The following is a 20,486-nucleotide window of genomic DNA, read 5'->3' as shown; positions in this document are numbered from 1 at the left end:
ACCAACCAATAAATAGAGTTCCCTCTATCTTACTCTTCTGTTTGTATCCCCAGTACTTAGCACAGCTTTGCACATTGTAAATGTTGAATAAATGCTTTATTTGTTCATTTATTCATTCAAGAGAAAGATGTGGAGGGACTTGGTTCTTCTTCAGAATCTGTATTTAGGGGACTAAAGGGACCCATTGATGGGTGAGGTGCTGCTGGCAGTATGGATATCCAGGTATGTACTGTATCTAGGTAGGCAAGACAATGCCTCACAGAAACTATTTCTTCCCTAAATCCCACCCCTCAATTCCCAGCTATCACTTGGAGGGGATATGCAGGAACTTTTAGTTAGAGGGAGCTCTTTCTTATCTCAAGCAAGAAGCTCTCCTTGCTTCCTGATGTCAGATGAATCCCTGTTATTCTTTGATTGCACTTATCAGTTCCTGTTCTACAGTGAGTGTTCTACTTGTTCTCTGCCTCACTCCCCTGCTTTTCATGGCCTTGTTCATCCCCTTTGATGCATAAAACTGTCTTAATGCTCTAGCTTTGGCTGTGTGGTTATTTGGCGGGTGCTGGAGGTGGGGGTAGGTAGAGTTGGTCTGGAAGGATCCTTTTAGATGGAACGAGGAGAGGCTTCTGCTCCTCTATAATGAGATTTAAGTGGTTCCTTGTAGCAGATAGAGAGGTCCAGTGCCAGGGGTACAGACAGTCAACACATGGCTATGCCCTGCAGTCCTCTTGGCTTCTCTTTCCTTCTCATTACTGGGCTAATGATACTAGTCTCAGGATGCATCTAAGGGTAAATTTGGGTTTTAATAGAATGCCCTTTCTGGTATTTACCTCTCATTTATGAATTTGGTCTGTCTTAAAACAGGGTGTGTGCTGGTGCTCAGGCTCATTGTTTTTCTGGCAACTTTAGGCCCAGGGACTGATTCCTGAACAAAAGCATTGAATGAATCCATTATGTTCATTCAAGAAGAAACAAACAAACAAACAGATGAACAACAAAACACGACCTCTCCTCACTTCTAGCACTCCCCAGTTGACTGCATAGCTAGAGCTAGAGCACTAAGAATAATTTTTATGCATCAAGCAAGCTGAGTTAGAATCTTAAAGTTACAGAGGGGGAGTGAACAGAACACTCAATTTGGGGGACGGGGAATGATAGAATCTAATTAGCACTATGAAAGGACTAACTATAAGAGACAGGAAAATATCTTGCTGGAAATACATTCCTTCAGTGCATATTAAGATATGAGGGACATGGTGGGGGGTGGAGTGGGGGGAAATGGAGTCTGTGGGGGGTTGGGTTGTCTCAGTTAATCTCACCCATATGATCAGCAGTGTCACTGTGGACATCACAGAGTAATATCTCTCGTAGTCCGTTTGAATGTAGATGCTGAGGAGGAAATATGTTCCCCCATATGTTCCTCTTCCTGAAGATGGAGAAAATATCTGCTTCTCTAAACTCTCAAACTCCAAGCTCTGCACACTTCTCCCCGCCACTTAATTCTTCCCAGAATTCTCTGCACACTAATTTCGAACACATACCACAGGCTCCACCTTCAGAGCTTTTCCCAACCATTCCTTCTTGGACATTCTGGAATTTTTGCCTCAGAAGATGGGTTAGACCAGGGGTTGGGAACCTGTGGCCTCAAGGCCACATGTGGCCCTCTAGGTACTCAAGAGCAGCCCTTTGACTGAATCCAAACTTCAAAGAACAAACTCTGTTTTTAAGGGGATTTGTTCTGTGAAAGTTAAGTTCAGTCAAAGGACTGCACTTGAGAACCTAGAGGGCCCCATGTGTCCTCAAGGATGCAGTTCCCTACTCCTGGGTTACACCATGTAATGACAATTTATGATTTTGCTCAACAAATGAGAGTTAATATTGCTCAACAAATGAGAGTTAATATTGCATGGTGGATTGAGTGTTGGACTTGGAATCAGGAAGACCTGGCTTCAAATTCTGCCTCAGACACTTACTAGCTATGTTAACCACTCTGAGCATTAGTTTTTTCATCAGTGAAATAAGGGACTGTGGATTAGATAACCTGCAAGGTTCTTTCCATCTCTAAAATCTATGTTCTCTTTTTGAGGACCTTAGAAATTGTTTATATAATTTCATTGTTCTACACATGAAGAAAAAGATGCCCATAGAGTAGAAAGTCAAAGGTCATACAATGAATAGTGTACAGTGTGACTGAGTTCTATTTAATATGCACACTTGAAATGGATAAGTGTATTTCTCTTAAAACAAATTCTTCCAAATGGCTTATATATTTGATGCTCTGTTTACTTATCCGTAAGTGTGACACAAGATATTACCAAAAGCAGGGTTTTCCTTTTGATTTTTCATTCTCATGATGTCAGTGAGCCCAGGGTATGTTAGCTTTATCACAAATCATATTTATGTAGTGTAGAGGATTTATAAAGGACTTTCCTTACAATAATCCTATGAGGCAGGGTCGGGTTGTTGTCATTTTAAAGAAGAACAAACTGAGGCCCAACGTACATACACCTCTTGGTTATTTGTCTGTGGCTACGCAATGAATTATTGTGAAATCTAAGGTTGGGACCCAGGTCTTCTGATGAGAATTCCTAAATTCTTTCTAGTATTACATGCCTTTCTAGTATTACATTGCTTGTATGAGACATGATCTCTCAGAAGTGAAGTCTCAGGGGGTCAGTGGTTCTTGTTAATAGTTCTTGATTGTTGCTTTCAAAACCCTCCCCCTGCTCAGACCCTGTTTTTATGTACTTAGCAAAAAGAATAGCCCTGCCACCAACCTGAACTGCTTGCCCTTGAAAAACTTCCCACCTTTTCTTTCCTCTGGGCAAACTTGTGTCTCCGTGAATAGATTGTACCCCCTGAAAGCCCAGCCAATGGAATAAGGGGAAGGGTGGTTAGGGAGGAGGAGCTCGAGTTAGGGTATAAATATGCCTTGATTTGTGTACTGAACTTGTACTCTCCTGGCCAGCAATGGCAACTAAGAGCGGTACCCTTTCTCATGAGAAAGCAATGAACTCCTTTCTACTTTCAAGGTATCTAAGTCTTTATTTTTATTTTGGAGTAAGTGGTCTCTGTCCCACACACTTGGTTAATAATGGCTATTTGGGGGCCTTTGTGCCCCACATCTTTAATACAGCGTTGGAAATTGAGTCCTTATATTCAAGGACCTCAGAAAGTAATCTAAATAATCTGACTATATTTTAAAGTTTGTCATTTGGAAGTAATAAGCATTTTCAATTCTGCATGTGTCAAGGACTTAGATGGGTATGAAATTCAGATCTCTCAGTTCTGTTGTTGTTATTAAAATTACTAGGTCACTTTTCTTCTTTGTTATTCATCATACCTTTATGTAGATTGTTCTTATTTGTCAAAACATCAAAGAAAAATAGGCTTAGTATTTAATGAAATCTTTAGATATGCAGTCATGGAAATATCTCAATTCTTCCTCTAATGGCTCAGGCTACTGCAACTGTTAAAGAGTACTATAATTAGTATAAATTATCATTTCATATGGAAAATGAATGTTTTTTACTTAAACTGAGGAAAAAATGTTCAATTTGCCCACAGGCTGGTTGCTTTCTTTCTTTCACTTAAGTAACTTTGATGCACAGAAATCTACAATGTGCGAACAATACCTTGGGAGTTTCATGTTGCTGTTACCTTAATGATGGTTTTAGAGCAAAATTCAAAGCTGGTTTCTCAAAGACAGGAAAATTACCAGACTGAAAGTCACAGTTCTGTCTTTTTTTTTGTTTTAAACAGACCGATGCATTTATCTGTGTGGGGAACTTCTGATGAGGAAATTCCCTCTACTAATGCAGACTAGCACTTGGCCTGTCATTTACGGTCTTACTGAGTTAACTTGAACACTGAGAAGTTTACATGCCTTTCCCACAGTCACACAGCTAGTTAAAGGCACAGTCAGAAGTAGCATTCGCAACCAGATTGATCTCATGCCTGACTTCTAACTGAGCTGCCTCTTGTCTGTTTAAATTAAAACAAATAAATCTTAGCCTCTCAAATTTAATGTTTCACTGATAAATAAGCATGCCTGTAACATCTTACTCCTCCAGCTACTTCTTGTATCATTATGTTTTAAAATGATATTTTTTATAAACTCAGTAGTTTTCCAGATTTAACATTTGTGCCTCATTGTTCTAAGGAGGTGACCCTGAGTTCTTGAAGCCTTTGCTAAGAAATCACAAACTCAGGCAAGTACTACCAAGCTGGAAAGGTTTGGAGTATAGGTCTGTTAAAGGATTGTGCCTGTTGCTGCTCTCCTGGCTCTGCACCCAACTCTCTCAAATTTGTCACTATGTTTCAATTGCCTTCTTACTCTAGAAGATCCGTCCTTCCCTCTGGCCTCCGGCTCCCATGGTGAGTTCCTCCCTTAATGTCCATTTTGAGGAAGCTTCTGCACCACCTTTCACTCCTCTCCTGGCCCTCTGGATTCCAACATGTCAACTTGAAATAATGAATACTAATGATAAGGTGCTAATGATGGACCCCTAAAAGGCCCTGGACTTTCCCACATGGCCCCATCCCTGGAGTTTGCCTGAGGCATTGCCCATTCTAGTCAATAATCCTTTTAACTGCCCTTTCACTGTATCTCTCTAGCCACTTAACTCCCTCCATTGTCTGCACCTGGCCCACCCCAAGCTACTTGCCTCCCCTAGATCTCATCCACATCTTCCCACAGTCTTTCTACATAAAATATCAATCTTGCCCCCATTAAATTGCTCAGATTCTTAAAATCTGACTCACTTGTATTGGCATCACAATAGTGCAGACTCACTAGGAATCTCACCCACCCCAACTGGTGTTTTAATAACCTACATGGACTGAAAGAAGGCTTGAGTGGTTGAATTCTTTTGAAGCAGACCTGTGCCCTTTGCCCTTGCATTTTGGGATTCCCTGCAATACTACCAAAGTAGCAAAAACTAAGATCTTTAATAGAGGTAAGGGGATTGCAATCGTAGGCTACCTCACAGCACCAAAGTACCGGAGTACTTAAGAGAGGTGGAGGAGGGCACAGTTAAAATATACTTCTACGAGAAGGGAGTCTCAGGGGAAACAGCCTCCAGCAGCTGTGATATAGGTTGTTTTGCATAACAACTAAAAATCCGGAGAGAAGGCTGGGGGAGACTGAGGAGAGTCTTCTTTCTTTTCCTGGCTGGTTTCTTTTCTTCCCTCCCCTCCCCTTTCATTTCCTTTCGTTTCCTGTTCCTAGGTAAAAGGGAACATTCTCTGCCACATTTCTTACCTAACCTTAATCACTGAATGGGCGTTGTCTCAGTCAAACTGAAGCCTGTTAAAGACCTTAGCTTAAAAGGGCCAAGGTCTCCCTTTGTATTTAGAGCCATCTCCAGTAGTCCTGATCTGTATCTTGCCACCGGACCTGGATGGCTCTGGGGGAGAGAGTGAGGCTGGTGACCTTGCACGGCCCTCCCTCACTTAAACCCAATTCACTTGCATGTCGTTGCATCACCTCCCTGATGTCATGGTCCTCTTCAAGAACAAAGGATGAACATCATAGCTGATTTCTAAAGTTCTCCTTTCAACTTGTTTCTGTGATCAGGCTCTGTGATCAGTTCATAGTCAGCTGCATTCAGTAATCACTGGAAGTGATGCATTTTCTGTCTCTTCCCTCTCCTTCCCCCTACCCCTAATCCACCTTTGCAGCTGCCTGTCATATCTTTATGTATTTGTCTGCCTCTACTGGCTTGTAAACTTCTCATGGGACTTTCTTTTTGTTTGCATTTCCCCCCCCCCCCCCAGTGCTTTGCATAGTGTATAGCATCTAGTAAATGTTTAATAAATATTTGTTGACTTGTGACTGTGTGAGAACCATATTAACTGATTAGGGAGAGGGTCACCACCAGAGAATTGGGTATTAGGCCACAAAATCTAACCATGGAAACTCATGAAGCTTTTTTTTTAATTTTTAGTAGTTGGGGTTAAGTGATTTGCCCAGGGTCACACAGCTAGTGTCAAGTGTTTGGTCTGAGGCCAGATTTGAACTTAGGTCCTCCTGACTTCAGGGCTGGTGCTCTATGCACTGGGCCACCTGGCTGCCCCTCCATGAAGCATTTTAAAGGTAAAGTAAATATCTTTTGGGGGAAAAATGCTGACCTTACATTTAAATATTACATATTTACCTTTGTTCATGTTTTCATGAGATTTTAATTTTAAAGTTGTAATAGTTTTCCTTGCACTTGACTGATAGTAGCTGAACCATTCTTTGATAATACCAAACCATTAATAATAACTCACTTTTATTTATCCTCAGAAGATTTGCAAGATACTTTACATACGTTATACAATTTGATCATCATAACAACTTTGTGAAATCCATGTCATTCTTATACCCATTTTACATATGGGAAAACTAAGGTGCTGAATAATGAAGTGATTTACTCAGCATAGAGCTGTTAAGTGTCTGGGATTGAGGACTCTGAATCCAGCACTCTGCTCACTACTAGGGACACAGGATTTTCTGATCGTAGATCCAGTGAAATAGGAGTGATAGCAAGTGTGCTAAGAACAATGGCCAAAAAATAAACCTGAGATCCCCTCCACCAAACTCTTTGCTTTCTGTCAAATGAGTTAGCACATGTTAAATGCTTTACAAATTTTAAAGCACTTAATATTCTAGTCATTATTTCCAAGCAGTTTTTAAAAATTGGGAAATAAAGTCTTTAATGTGCAAGCATAAAGGAGGGATATATTAAGTTGAATAGTACAGGTCACCTGAACTCAAACAGTCTGAATTAAAAGTCAGGCATTTACAGAAATCTCTACCCCATGTCCCTTAAAAGAAGAAAATAGAATCTTAATTAAATTACTTGCATATGAAAAGTGTTTAAATGCATAGCTGGGTTTGTTTAGTCTATTTTTCCATGTATTATTAAAGTCAAAATTCCCAAGGAATCAGCCATTATAGGTAATTAGGAACTCATTTGCTGGTTATCCATCCGGAGGCAAAGCAGAAAATGGTTAATGTTTTAATGAAATCACTGCTTACTAGGGCTCAGGAGGATGCCATGGGTATTCGTATAAAAACCTAATAAATAGTTTACAGGCATAATGCATTTTGTGCCTATTCAAAAAAAAAAGTCAAGGTAAGTAATAAGAACACACCTAACAATTAGGAATTGACTGTGAAAGAAGCTTTTGTATTTGTGGTCACCAGTAGTCCATGCCTCCTATACAAATATTAAAATTATACAAAATTCAATGACAAAATTCAGTGACAGGATGTGACTATGGAGATAACTTGTTCAGTAATGTATTTTGTATTGACATGAAACAAGGTGTAAATCTGGGAGATAGATCTGTGTTTGCCTAAGATATTTTACAGTGACGTGGAAGAAAATCTGCATAGAATAAAAAAAAAAATTCATTGATTTCTTGTCAATGGCAAGTTTTCCAAATATTCTTATTTGAGAATGGCAAGTACAAATTGAACCAAGGCCTAGATACTACAAAGGCACTCACATTGAAAAAATTGCATGAGCATTGTATGTTGCATGGATTGTCATACAGCTTGAGAAATTTTTTATCTACTATCTCTCTCTCTGTGTCTCTGTCCATCCATCTATCTAATCTATGTCTAATTTTGGCCAGTTAATATAGATGGAAAATAACCTGGAATTGTAATTGAATAGAAGAAGAGATCAGCCTACATCGGATTTATGAAATTACACAGGGATTTCAATGATTCTGAGATGTTTGTTATTACAAAAGGCAATCCTGTTAGCACTAACATATTCATAACAGCCTCAGCATATGGCACTAATTTATTTCATACTTATTCTTTCCTTGGTATTTGTATTTATTTACCTTTCTTAATTTCTGTTTTTTAGGCTGTTTATGAATTGAATAATATAGATACATCCATTTTTCTGTTGGTTTTTCTCCAGAAATGCTTTTAGGACCTCTTCTAATAGAAAATCCAACCTTTTCATTGAAAATTAGGTTAAGTTCAACAGGATATATCATTTTTTCCCCCTTTTTTACCTCCTTTTCTTTTCATAATATGTTATTCCATTCCCTTCTACACTTTTTGGTGGATACAAAATAATCTTATACTATTAATATTTTCTTTCTTTTATATGTGAAGGTCTTTGTCCTGGTCGCTTGTAGAATTCTGTGCTTATGATTAGAGTTATTGAATGTAATCACCGTGTGTCTTAGTGTTTGTGCAAAGGGTTTTTTGTTTATTTGTTTTTCTGTTGGATGATCAGTGGATTCTTTAGGTTCTGTTTTGCCCCTCTATATTCTAGCCCAGACCTGCACAAGAAGGCAGTAAAATAGGCTAACTTCTTCAGACTGCAGATAGGTTAGACTCGAGACAGACTGATGATGATTGGTTGCCCTGGGTTACATAACAAACAGGAGAGTACACAGTGGCAACCTTATATTTTTTGCAGGCTGCCCAAAATCCTTTGATGGGCTGCTTGTGGCCCATGGACCATCTGTTATGCAGACCTGTTCTAGCCAGTATTCTTGTATCATTTCCAGCATTATGATCTCAGATTTTGTGACTTGGTCTTGTTCTTCTGGGTGCCTTATTATCCTTAAGCTGTCTTTCATATCCTGTCTTTGAAGTCAGTGTGTTTTGCTTGTAATGAGATTGTGTCCTTTTAGACATTATTACTTTTTGCTTTTCTTCTTTCAGATTATTCTTAACTTCAGTATATTTTTATTCCCCATCAGTGATTCTCTCTTTTGTGTCTTTGGAGAGACTTACCACTTTGTCTTCAAGTCTTTCTGTTTTGTCTGTTGTGCAGGCCACAAATTCTGCAATTTGTTCCCTTTTAAATTCTTCCCTCAAGGTTTTGATTTCTCTCTTGAAACATTCAGGAACATTCTCCTGTGGTTCCATGCTGTCTTGGGAATCCACAGAGTTCTATGTTTCAATAGGTGTTGATTTCATTTTCTTTTCTTACAAATTAATTTCCTTTTCTTGCAGTCTTCTGGTTGTTTTGGTAATCATCTTCCCTTCTGATTTTAGATTGATTTGTTGATTTATCTGTTTGTGTTCCATTTTTAACTGACTTTTCTTTTTCCTGAAATCTTTTGTGATTTTAGTCTTTTTCTTTATTTTCCTCTTTTACTCACTTTTTTACTACTTCCAGTTTGATGGTGAATTTACTCCCAGGGATGTCCTTCATATCTCTCTTAGTCTCTTGTTTTGGGGAATATACTTTTTTACTGGCCTTGATCTTAGCCTCAAATAGCTTCTGGGGAGAAAATACTAGCCCCAGATAGATCAGGCCAGGATCATTGCAACCCTGTGCTACTCCCATTTAACACAGTGGCTTTTCCAAAACTTTTCATCCCTCTTAAGTTTCCTTTGATTCTGCCACCATTTAACTTCTCAGTTGAGAACCTTGCATTACGTTTCACTAAACAGTTAAGACCATTTGCTGAGAGCTCACTCTTATTACCCCCTCCTCGTATTGCATCACTCAGATGTCTTTTTACCTCTTCTTCATATGAAGAGGTTGCCTATCTCCTTGCCAAGGCAAGCCTTTCTACATGTACAGATCTCTATCAGACTCCCCTCTCCCATCATCCCACTCTCTCAGGAATCTTCAGTCTCTCCTTGTATTCAGGTATTTCCCTGCAGCCTACAAACATACCTATAATTCCTCATCAAAAACCCTCAGGTGATTCATCTGTCACCATTAGGTATCATCTATATCATCTTCCCTTTAGTAGCTAAACTCCTTTAGAAGGCTATCTGCAGTTGGTGACATTTAGTTCCTTTCCTCAAACTCTCTTTTTAACTTTCTACGTTATGGCTTTTGACCTCATCGTCCACTGAAACTATCTCTCAGAAGCTACTAGTGATCTCTTAATTGACAAATCTAAAGACCTTTTCTCAATTCCCATTCTCCTTGACCTCTCTAAATTCTCTGACAACTGTCAGTTAACCTCTTCTCCTTGATACTGTCTTTTTGTGACATTGTTCTCTCTTGGTTTTCCTCCTGTCTATATGACTACAATTCATTCCCCTTTGCTTGATCTTCATTTAGGTTATACTTGCTAAGGGTTCTGTCCTAGGACTTCTCTTCTTCTGTATTGTTTCACTGGATGATCTCATCAGCTTCCTTGGACTTAATTGTCATCTTGAAACAGAAGATTATCAGATCTAATTATCCAGTCCTAAACTTTCTCTTGATCTCCAGATTTTCATCTCCAACTTCTTATTGAACATTTCAATCTAGATGTCCCGTAAACATCTTAAAATTATGTCCAAAACTGAGCACATCTCCCCCCCCCACCCCATTCTAACTTTCTTATTACAGTTGAGAGTACCACCATGCTACAATCATCCAGCATCACATCCTAGGTATTATCCTTAACTCTTCCCTGTCACTTCCAGTCAGTTATCTGGTCCTGGTGATTCTACATTCATAATATCTCTCATAAATACGCATTCCTTCCTCTGACATAGACAACACCCTGGTGCAGGCCCTTATCACCTTATGCCTGGATTCTTGCAATAACCTACTGGTTGATATCCCTGCCTCAAGTCTCTCCCCACTCCAACCATCCAAACCAATCTCTGTAAAGCATAAGTCTGACCAGGTTACTCTTCTCTTCCTGGAGATATTCCAGTTTCTACTTGCTGCCTCCAGGATCTAATATAAAATCCTCTGTTTGGATGTTAAAGCCCTCCATTACCTGGCCCCATTCCTACATTTTACATTTCCCACCATTTTACTCCCCTTTACATATTGTACAATCCATGAGCAATGGCTTCATTGCTATTTCTCTTATGTCTTATCTCCCTTTTCTTTGCATTTTCACTAGCTATTTCCCATACCTGGAAAATTATCTCTCTTTATCTCTTTATGTCTGCTCTGGCTTACTTAAGGAGCAGCTAAAAAACCCATCTTCTGTAAGATACCTTTCCTGATCACTTTAATGCTAGTGCCTTAGATGGCTAAGATTAACCCCCAGTTTATCCTGTATGTATCTTGTTTGTACATAGTTATTTACATGTTGTCTCTTGTGTTAGAGTGTGAGCTCTTGGAAAGAAAGGGCTGTTATTTTGGCCTTTCTTTGCTTTCTTCTGTACTTGGCATAGTACCTGGCACTTAGTAGGTGCTTAATAAATTCTTGTTGACTTGACCCGACTTTATTTTGTCTTAAAGATACTGTCAAAGGCATATATGACCTGAATTAATAGGTGGACCATCCATTATTAAAAATGAGAGAAAGGAAACATTCCACTGAAACCCCTGACACACTATAAGATTCAAAGGAAGGCCTTCAATGCAGTGAGTAAGTTCCAAATGAAAGTATTATGGAAAGACATTGATTTTTTTAAAAAAATCATACAGGATGATAAACTATGGAAGAGCATCAATCTACTTTAGTGGACAAAGCATCTACCAAGATAAGCTCATAACTGAATATAAATTTCTAAGTAACTTCTGGGTTTGTAAGCCATGCCTTTCTTCCCAGCAAATAACAAGATATTCATTTCTAGCAATACAATTTCCTTCAGTATTTCAAGGGATTTTAATTGAATTGGTGTGGGTTCTCTCTTCATCAATACAGATTGATTGTTTTCCAGAGTTGTGGCCAATAATTCATCATGCTGCATCTAACCTGGACCAGAACTTCTCTGAATTTAGTTAGTTTTGTCCTTGTAGAGCAGACAAACAGTCCATTATTGGGCCCTTGGTTGAAATTTCTCTAGCTTGGTAGGCTAGCTTTATCATAGCTGACATTCATCTAGAACAGTTTTCAAGAAACCGTGGTCATCTTGGCACTATCAAACACTGAACAGGACTCTAGTAGAAGAGTACAAATATGTTTTAATGAAATTATCATTGAAGTGAGGAAGGAGGATGGCCAGCTTGATAGAGAACCCATCTTAGAACCAGAAGATTCAAGTTCATGTCCTGCTTCTAATACGTAATTTCCTAGTATATCCCAGAGCAAGCCATTTAACTTTTCAGTGGTCTAGGCAACTTTCTAAGGCCGAAAGTTGAGGAGAAGGTGTTTGGTAGAGGGAGTTTCCTCTACCTCTGTGTGTTCCCTATACCACTGAAATAATGTATCTTGGGTCTCTCTCCAATTATTCAAGAAAATAAAGAAAATATAGTTATGTTTTGGAAAAAAAAAGAAATTGCTTTATTTTTAGAATATTCTGTGAAAATACGTACTATGCCTTAGGATATATATATTTTTTAAGTAATGATAAGTTCATGCTATATATTCTAATATACTGATGCATATACATATTGTCTCAGGGATATGGGCATTCTTTCCAGCAATAAAAATCATAACTAATCTATGTGTGCCCATACCGTGTTAACTCTTATGCCTGTCTTCGCATAAATTCATAATAGTGGATCTGCCCAACATGCCAAGTCACCTTTTTTTGCCAGTTCTCTTGACTTTCCAGGGATACCAAAGGAGTTCGCAGGCTGGGCACTACTTGGACAGTCTCTCTCTCTCTCTTCCCCCCCCCCCCCGACTCATCTTGCCTTTTCTTTCTTCTGCTCATAAATTTCTTTGGTGATATCCTTTATACTGCTCATCCTGTATGATTCCGTGTTCATAATTTGTTGAAGTGCTGCATTTTCTTCTGTGGGAATACTGACTTTGGTGACCTTTTAAAAAAATTACAGAAAGAGTAGAGAATAGTATACTACCTAAAATGCCTTGCTCAGAATCAGAGACCTGCAACTAGAAATTACAGTGCTCAGTGTTACATATTTCCATTAATGGCATATTCCAAGGAACAGTTAAACAATATGGTGACATAAAGCTTGTGTTTAATGAGGGACACACAGAAAGGAGTGAGGAGGAGAGAGGGGAAAAAATCTCCTTTAATATACATTTTATAGGCTCAAATAGATCTAAATGTGACAGATTCAATTTGAAACAGATGTCCTCACACTTTATGGCCACTTCATAGGCCAGACATTCAGATAATTGACAGTGAATTAAAAAAAAATGTTTGGAGGTGCTAATGTAAGTGACATCTGTGATGTAAGCGGGTCTTATCATTCTTTTGTTTCTCTGCTCTCTTTTTCCAAGAAGGGGTCTTGGTTTACTGACTCTCTCAGTTAGGGAAACATCTTATACTATTACTTTCTCTAATAGTACAATTTTTCCCATAGTATATCTTACATGTATGTAAGTGCTTAATGAATGTTGGCTCAATTGTATTGTATTGAATTCCCAGGAAATCCTGATGCTCTGTCGGCCTTCCCACAGATTTACCCTGAAAAAGAAACCAGGCTGACCTCAGAGGTGCTTCAGGGAAATTGGATAGTTTTAAGTAATGCTAGGATCCCACCCAGTGTTTGTTTTGGGTCCCCTCTGGTCTTGTTTTGGGTCCACCTAAAGCTTGTGTAGACTGACTTACCTGCTGATGTACATCTCAAACTGCTCCTCTCTCAGAGACTGCCTAGTGTCTGTATGAGGTCTATTGGGCAAATGTCCTTATACCCTTGTCTGAACTCTATATGATATAAATCTATATAATGTAAAGACTTATGGAGAGAGCTGTCCTGTCTTTCTCGCTCTCTCCCTCCAAAATGACCTAATAAATTTCTTTAAAACTATTTCAGATTTTGAGGTTTGTTTTTTGTAAAAACAAAATATTACCTAAGATGGAGATACCCATGCAGGAGAATCCAGTGACCAATTTCCAGGTGAAGACATTGTGTGATTCCCTACCATGTGGGTGGGAATAGCTATTTCCACTGACTGTATAGCCAGAACTGTCTAGATCTTTTTTTTTTAAATATGGAACCCTTCACGAATTTGCGTGTCATCCTTGTGCAGGGACCATGCTAATCTTCTCTGTATTGTTCCAGTTTTAGTATATGTGCTGCCGAAGCGAGCACAGAACTGTCTAGATCTTTAAACCTACCAGACTGGGACAGTCACTCTCTGTCTTTCAAAAGTGAAGAACTTGTTCACCCATAGTATAAGCACCTTCCCTACACCCAGCTTAGTGTATAGATGTAAGGTAGCAGGTTTGCAGGGAAAAATAATAAGTTTGCTTTCAAACATGTTTTGTTTAAGATTTCTACAGGACATCCATTTCAGGATGTCTAGTAGACATTTCGAGATGTGAGACTAGAGATTGGAAGAGAAGTTGGGGCTGGGCAAATAGTTCTTGGAGTCATTTGCCTAGAGATAATAATTGAAACCATGGGAGCTGATTACATCACCAAGTGAAACAGTGTAGAGGGAGAGGAGAAGGGGGCCTAGAATAAAACACTGGGGAACCCCTACCATGAGGGCATGACATGGGTAAAGACCCAACAAGATAGACTGATAAACAGGTAGCAGGAGAATCAGGAGAGAGAGTAGTGTCACAAAAACCTAGAGAGAGGAGAATATCAAGGAGAAGAGATTGATTCACAATGTCAAAGGCTTTAGAGAGGTCAAGAAGGAGGAAGATTGAGAAAAGATCTTTAGATTTGACAATTAAGAGATAATTAGTAATTTCAGAGAAGGTACCTTTGGTTGAATGATAAGGTTAGAAGCCAAAGTGCAAAGTGTTAAGAAGAGACTAGGGGTAAAAGGAGGTAATAGTAAATAGGAAGTAAGGTAAAAACAAAAATAAGAGGTAATAGTAAAAATGGGAGGCACCTATTCTAGATAGCTACTCAAGGAGTCAGCCATGAAAAAGGATGTTGTAGGATGATAGATAGCAGGGAATGGATGGATCAGATGTGGGATTTTTGAGGATGGGGGAGACAGTCATGTTTGTAGACAATAAGGAAGCAGCCAGCAGATGGAGTAATTGAAGATCTGAGAGTAAGCATGATAGAGAGTGAAATCACTGGAAAAAGAGGGTGCAGGGGAATGGGATCACTTGTGTTTGTTGAGGGGTTAGCCATGACAAAGAGAAAGTCCACTTTCTCATGAAACAAGGATAAAAGAGGAGAAAGTGGCAGAAAACATCTGAATCATGTGAGAAAAGAAATAAATAAAGGGTAAGAGGGAGCTCTCCATGAATGGCCTTATTTTTTTCAGTGAAATATGATACAAGAATCTCAACTGTTTGGTAAGGCAGCTTTTGGAGGTTTGAGGAGGAATAAAAATGTTTGGAAAATCTGACAAATGGGATAGTATATCCCTTAGTGAGGTGTAAAGGGATTACCTTGCCACAGTGAGAGGCCAGTTGAGATTATTTATGAAATCATTTGTAGTGGACACCATCAACATGGTTTCATGATTTTCTTGATTCCTTCAGTAGCATGTGAATAGGAGTGAAAGCAGTTGATGGGAGGAGTAATCCAAGGGTGGGTTTTACAGAATAGGATTTTTGATAGGATAAAAGGGGCAAAGTGCTCAGGAGAAGACAGCACAGATTAGAGAACTTCTTCCACCAGTGGATATCTTTAACTTATGTGCCACCTATATTCAAGTGCTTTGGCTACTGAAAGGTTAAGGTTACCTAGGGTAACAGAACCAGTATATGTTAGAGGTAGGACTTTAAAAAACTAGTTATAACATCTCTCTGCCATGCTGTACTGGCTCTACATAAGCATTATTATATCATAGTAAATTTCAGAACCAAGATTTGAACCCAGGTGTTCTTATTTTAAATGCAGTATTCTTTCTACTACACTTACCTTTAGCATCTGAAACAGTTTATATGCTTGATAGAATGCCATGTATATGAATATAATATTTGATCAGCAATTACAGGTAAAGAATACATTCTTAAATGGTACCTTGAAATATGACCAATCTCAGTTCTCATTCCTTATTTATACTGATGTTTTGGAAAATATAACCATTTAGGTGCAGAGTAATTATGTGCAAGCAGATGTGTATACATAAACACACACACATACACACGGAGGTGGGAAAATATCTTCCTTTATTTTGAAAATCCATTTAGCTAATTCAAGGTTAATCCAGTTTGAGGAGAATAATCTGCATTGATTTCCAATATTAGGAATTCTAATCAACTCTCACTTATTTATGAGTGAATGAATTCACAATAATGAAGATCTTTCACTGTTTTGGTGGTTCCACTTTCTTATGAATGTGGATACTTTCTTTAACAGTGCACATTTCAACCCCTCTGTGTCTTCTAATTCCATACCATTTGTAGCCATTTATTCATCTGAATTGTATGTAGAAAATTTGTTCAACACACCAGAGATTTTATACTTTTTAAAGTATATACTTGTATTTAAGCACAGCACTTGGGCTGTCCATCTGCTACCCCTTATTCTGAACAATTATCCACAAGAAAATTTTTCATCCTAGAAAATCTTCCATCTACCATCTACCATTGTACCATCCAGCACAATTCTGGGCTCTTTCTTTACCATCCCCTTTATAGCTCCTTTTCTACTCCTCATTGCCTAATTGTTTGGTGCATGCTCAGGAAAGGAAAACTCATTTTAATAATAATTTAAAGAAACTTTTACTAGTAAAGCAATTGTCCTACAAAATATTGCATGAGATATTCCAATGTGAAATATGAAGTGCTGCAGTCACTATTTTTTTTTAGTTTACCTATTATTATGAAAATATAAGAATTCAGTTGTGCTTCACTCAATAAATGTGGATTTTTTTAGATTTGACAGCAGTGGAATATAGCAAGCTAAGAGCTTAAGAATGTATAACTTTTCTGTGTACCTTTTATTTCTTAAAGCCAAGTCTTGCTTGTCAAACAAGCAGAAGCCATATGTAGATCAGGTGTAGATCGGGGCGGGGAACTGCCGCCTTGAAGCCACATGTGGCCCTCTAGGTTCTCAAGTGTAGCCCTTTGACCGAATCCAAACTTCACAGAACCAGTCCCCTTAATGAAAGGATTCATTCTGTAAAACTTGGACTCAGTCAAAAGGTTATACCCAAGGACTTAGACGGCCACATGCAGCCTCGAGGCAGTAGGTTCCCCATGCCTGATGTTGATTGTGATGAATTATAGAATTTCAGATATGGAAAGGATGCTTTTATTGTGTCTTGGAGTTGTTGGGTATTATGTAGGAAGGAGTACAATGGATATTTCTCTGTTGTGATGATACAACTTGTTCATAATGACCCCTCTCCAAAATTATTGTTGTATATTTATAATGCCAGTAGATTCGTATTTTATAGGAACTTGCTGCAGGGCTTAATTAGAGAGTGCACCAGGTATAGATTTCTTACCTCAGATTTGATACAACTCAGCCAAGTGATCACACTGGCTATTCCTTTTCAGTTAGAATGGCATATGGACCAATCTAAAAATTAAAGGGAAACAAGTAGTTGCAGAAGATCAGGGACTAAACATTCTAGGAGTTTTCCTAAGGTACACTTTAAAAGCAACATCTTTCCACTTGAACAAATAAAAGTTCTCTAAATTTTCTGACCACATTTTCTTTTATTTTGTTTTAAAAAAAACTGAAAAAGGGCAAAATCTGCCGTTTGCTTAAGCCTTTGCTACCTCTTACAGTTGATTCACTTTAAAGAGATTGGTTTCTATTTGCTTGGGAAATCATTCTACATGTGGAGACCACGAATGGGTTCCATTCTTCACTCTTGCAATGTGTACAAGGTTGTAGATATTTCGTGTTCTCAAGTGATGAAGACCCACTTACAGGTCTCTCAATGTGTACAAGGTTGTAGATATTTCGTGTTCTCAAGTGATGAAGACCCACTTACAGGTCTGAAGGGAGTAGCACTTTTCTACCAATAGGCACTACTGATAAAAGAACTTCTAGAAATTTTCCAGAAACATATAAAAAAAAATTCCCCACTCCACTCCAAGGCTGTTCTCTTAGCCTTACTTTGGAAAATAGCCTTACTTTGGAAATTTATAATTATATATAAATGGCACTGGGTATGAAATGCTATGTGCCTAAAGAAGTAGCCTTTCTTACTGGGAATATCTGAAAAAATCCAGAATCCTGTGTCTTAACGGCTCAGAGTGTTTAAAAAGCCCAGCCCCCAAAACAAAACAATCTATGCTACAGCTATTAGCATGATATTAAAGTCTTTACTTTCCAATTAACTTTGAGCCTAAAGAGTGCTAGCCAAAGGGATTTGAGATCAATTCCTGGCATTGAGAACAGTAGCTTTGTGTGCATTTAATTTTTCTCTCTCCAAATGTGCTGAGCTGGGGGGTTATTCTTTACAGCAGACACAAATCAAGCAGAGGGTAGACCCAGAGGGCTTCAGTACTGGACAGTGCCCTGCACCTACTGGCAGTACCATTGCTTCAGAGGTTTCAGGCTGGAAATAAACGGATGATGTCATTCAGTCCTTCCCAGAGCTGTATGCAGAAGAAGAAAGTTTGTGAGTGAGGTTTCACTACCTTATTTTCCTGAGTCTTTCTAACTTAATTGAAAGAATTAATTCAAATCTTGCTGCTTACTTTTTTGTGTGAACCTGGGCAAGTCATTTAATCCCATTGGGCTTGAGTTTGCTCATCTGTAAAATGGTAGGATTGGTCTAGATGACCTTTGAGATTCCTTTCATGTCTAATTCTGAGATTATATGTATGTAAATAAAGCTCCATGCCAGGGATATCAATGTGTTGAACAAAAATATGCATTTTTTTCAATGGGGAATTCTGTTCAGTCTTTAAGCAGATTGACTTTTCTTCTTTTTCTTTTTACTTATTTTTATACACATTTATTATCTATTGAATAATTAAAAAAAAATTTAAAAAAGAGATCCCTCAACCAATATTCATAGCCTAGCAAAACAAATTCCCACATTGAGCATGTCTAAAAGTATCTCATTCTGCTCTTTAAGAATATCACCTCTCTGTCAGGAGGCAGGTGGAACATTTCAGCTTCAGTCCTTTGGACTTATTGTTTCTCATTGCTTGATTAGAATTCTAAAGTCTTTCAAAGCTGTTTTTATTTTTTAATGACTGTCATTGTACAAATTGTTCTCCTAATTCTCCTCATTTGACTCAGAAATTTTCCCAGTTTCCTTTGAAATTGTTGATTTTTTCATTTTTATGTCATAATATATTCATATGTCATATTTGTTAGCAGGTGGTCACTTGCTTAGCTTCTAGTATGAGGCTCTTATGGAAAGAATTACTATAAGTAGTTGGGTACATATAAATCCTTTTCCTCTTTCTTAATCTCTCTGAGGCAAAGTCAAAGTAAACTATAGATTTGCTTTTCAGAAAGCTCTGATATAAAGCAGATCAGGCAATTTAAGCCAAATGGGTGATAACCAAATGGATATTTCCCTGAATATGTTATTTACCTTCACATCTCTTTTTTGCAGCTCTATTCCTGAGATGTCCTCCATTCTCCCAAATATGTTTTCAAAATCACACATAATCATGATATTTTAAAGTAAGAAGGAACCTCAGAGGTTGTCTAGTCTACACTATACAAAAAAGAATTCCCAGTCCAACACTCATCTCTTACCTTGTCAGTTTCCTACTCATTCTAGAACACCCAAATTTAATGGCAATCCTTTAATAAAACTGTGCTTAATTAATAGCGATAACTAAGAATTATACACCACTTTAATGCTGGGATGACGAGGAGGAAATTGAGCCACAGAGAATTTAAGTCTCCTGCGCACGGTGCCTCAGGTAACAAGAGTCTGAGGTCTGCTAATGCCTGGTCCAACTCCCCATCATGCTGCCTCTCCCTGTTTCCTTTCCCTTTCCCTAACTGTAGTTGGTAATAACCTTCTCCCTCAGACTTCACATAGAACTGTGTTTTCCATCTTTTTAATGTACTTATTATTGAATGTTGTGAGTTGGCTAAGTTTGTGTGTTATCTCACTAGTAGATTATAGACTTCTTTAGGGCAGGGGCTACATTCTATCTAATTTTTCTTTTTAATCTCTCCTGGTAGCTAGGATGGTGCTCTGGACACAGTTGGAAATTAATAGATGCTTACTGGATGGATAGGCAGATGAATATCAAATTGTGTATGCAAAATTTAGATTTATTTAGTTTTGTTTTGCTCCCCAGAATGGGTCTTTGGTTTCTTCATGATGGAATTGCACTAAATGAATTTCTAGGTTCCTTCCATCTCTATTAATCTATGAATCTATGTAAATAAACAAACAAAAATTTCTAGTCTGCCATTTTCCAAAATGCCATAAATAATAGAAAAATAGAACACATACCAACCTTTGTCCGGTTTTATGGATGGAAAGGGAGGGGACTGCAGGGTTACCATGACAAATCCATCCGATTCAGTCCCAGCCAGTCTACCTTTGTTACTCACCCACTATATGTACAGTCTTCCAACAAGTACTAATTGTGAGACCATGGGCCAATCACTTAGTCTCTCTGAACCTCAGTTTCCTCATTTGTAAATTGAAAATAATAACAGTAATACTTTCCTCAAAGAATAGTTGTGATAATCATATGAGATAATGTGTGGAAAACATTTTGAAAATATTAAAACACTGTTATTGTTGTTTTTAGCGTTATTAAAATGAGGAATAGTTTCAACAGGGGTTATGAAAAGAGAAAGAAGAAAAGGTATTCAGGAAATGGCAAATAGTTTATT

General features: G+C 38.2%; 1 non-coding gene across 1 annotated transcript; it reads right to left on the bottom strand.

Annotated features, from left to right (window-relative positions):
- Positions 1–13,773: 13,773 nt before the first annotated feature.
- On the bottom strand, positions 13,774–13,880 carry LOC144457390 (U6 spliceosomal RNA). The gene has a single exon (XR_013486693.1). It is a non-coding gene; the product is annotated as a U6 spliceosomal RNA (small nuclear RNA).
- Positions 13,881–20,486: the final 6,606 nt, after the last annotated feature.

This window comes from Phascolarctos cinereus, unplaced genomic scaffold (genome assembly GCF_003287225.1).
Source record: "Phascolarctos cinereus isolate Bilbo 61053 unplaced genomic scaffold, phaCin_HiC Scaffold_4;HRSCAF=312, whole genome shotgun sequence".
NCBI lineage: Eukaryota > Metazoa > Chordata > Mammalia > Diprotodontia > Phascolarctidae > Phascolarctos > Phascolarctos cinereus.
The sequence above is the reverse complement of the archived record's forward strand: the minus strand, read 5'-3'. Positions and strand labels throughout refer to the sequence as shown.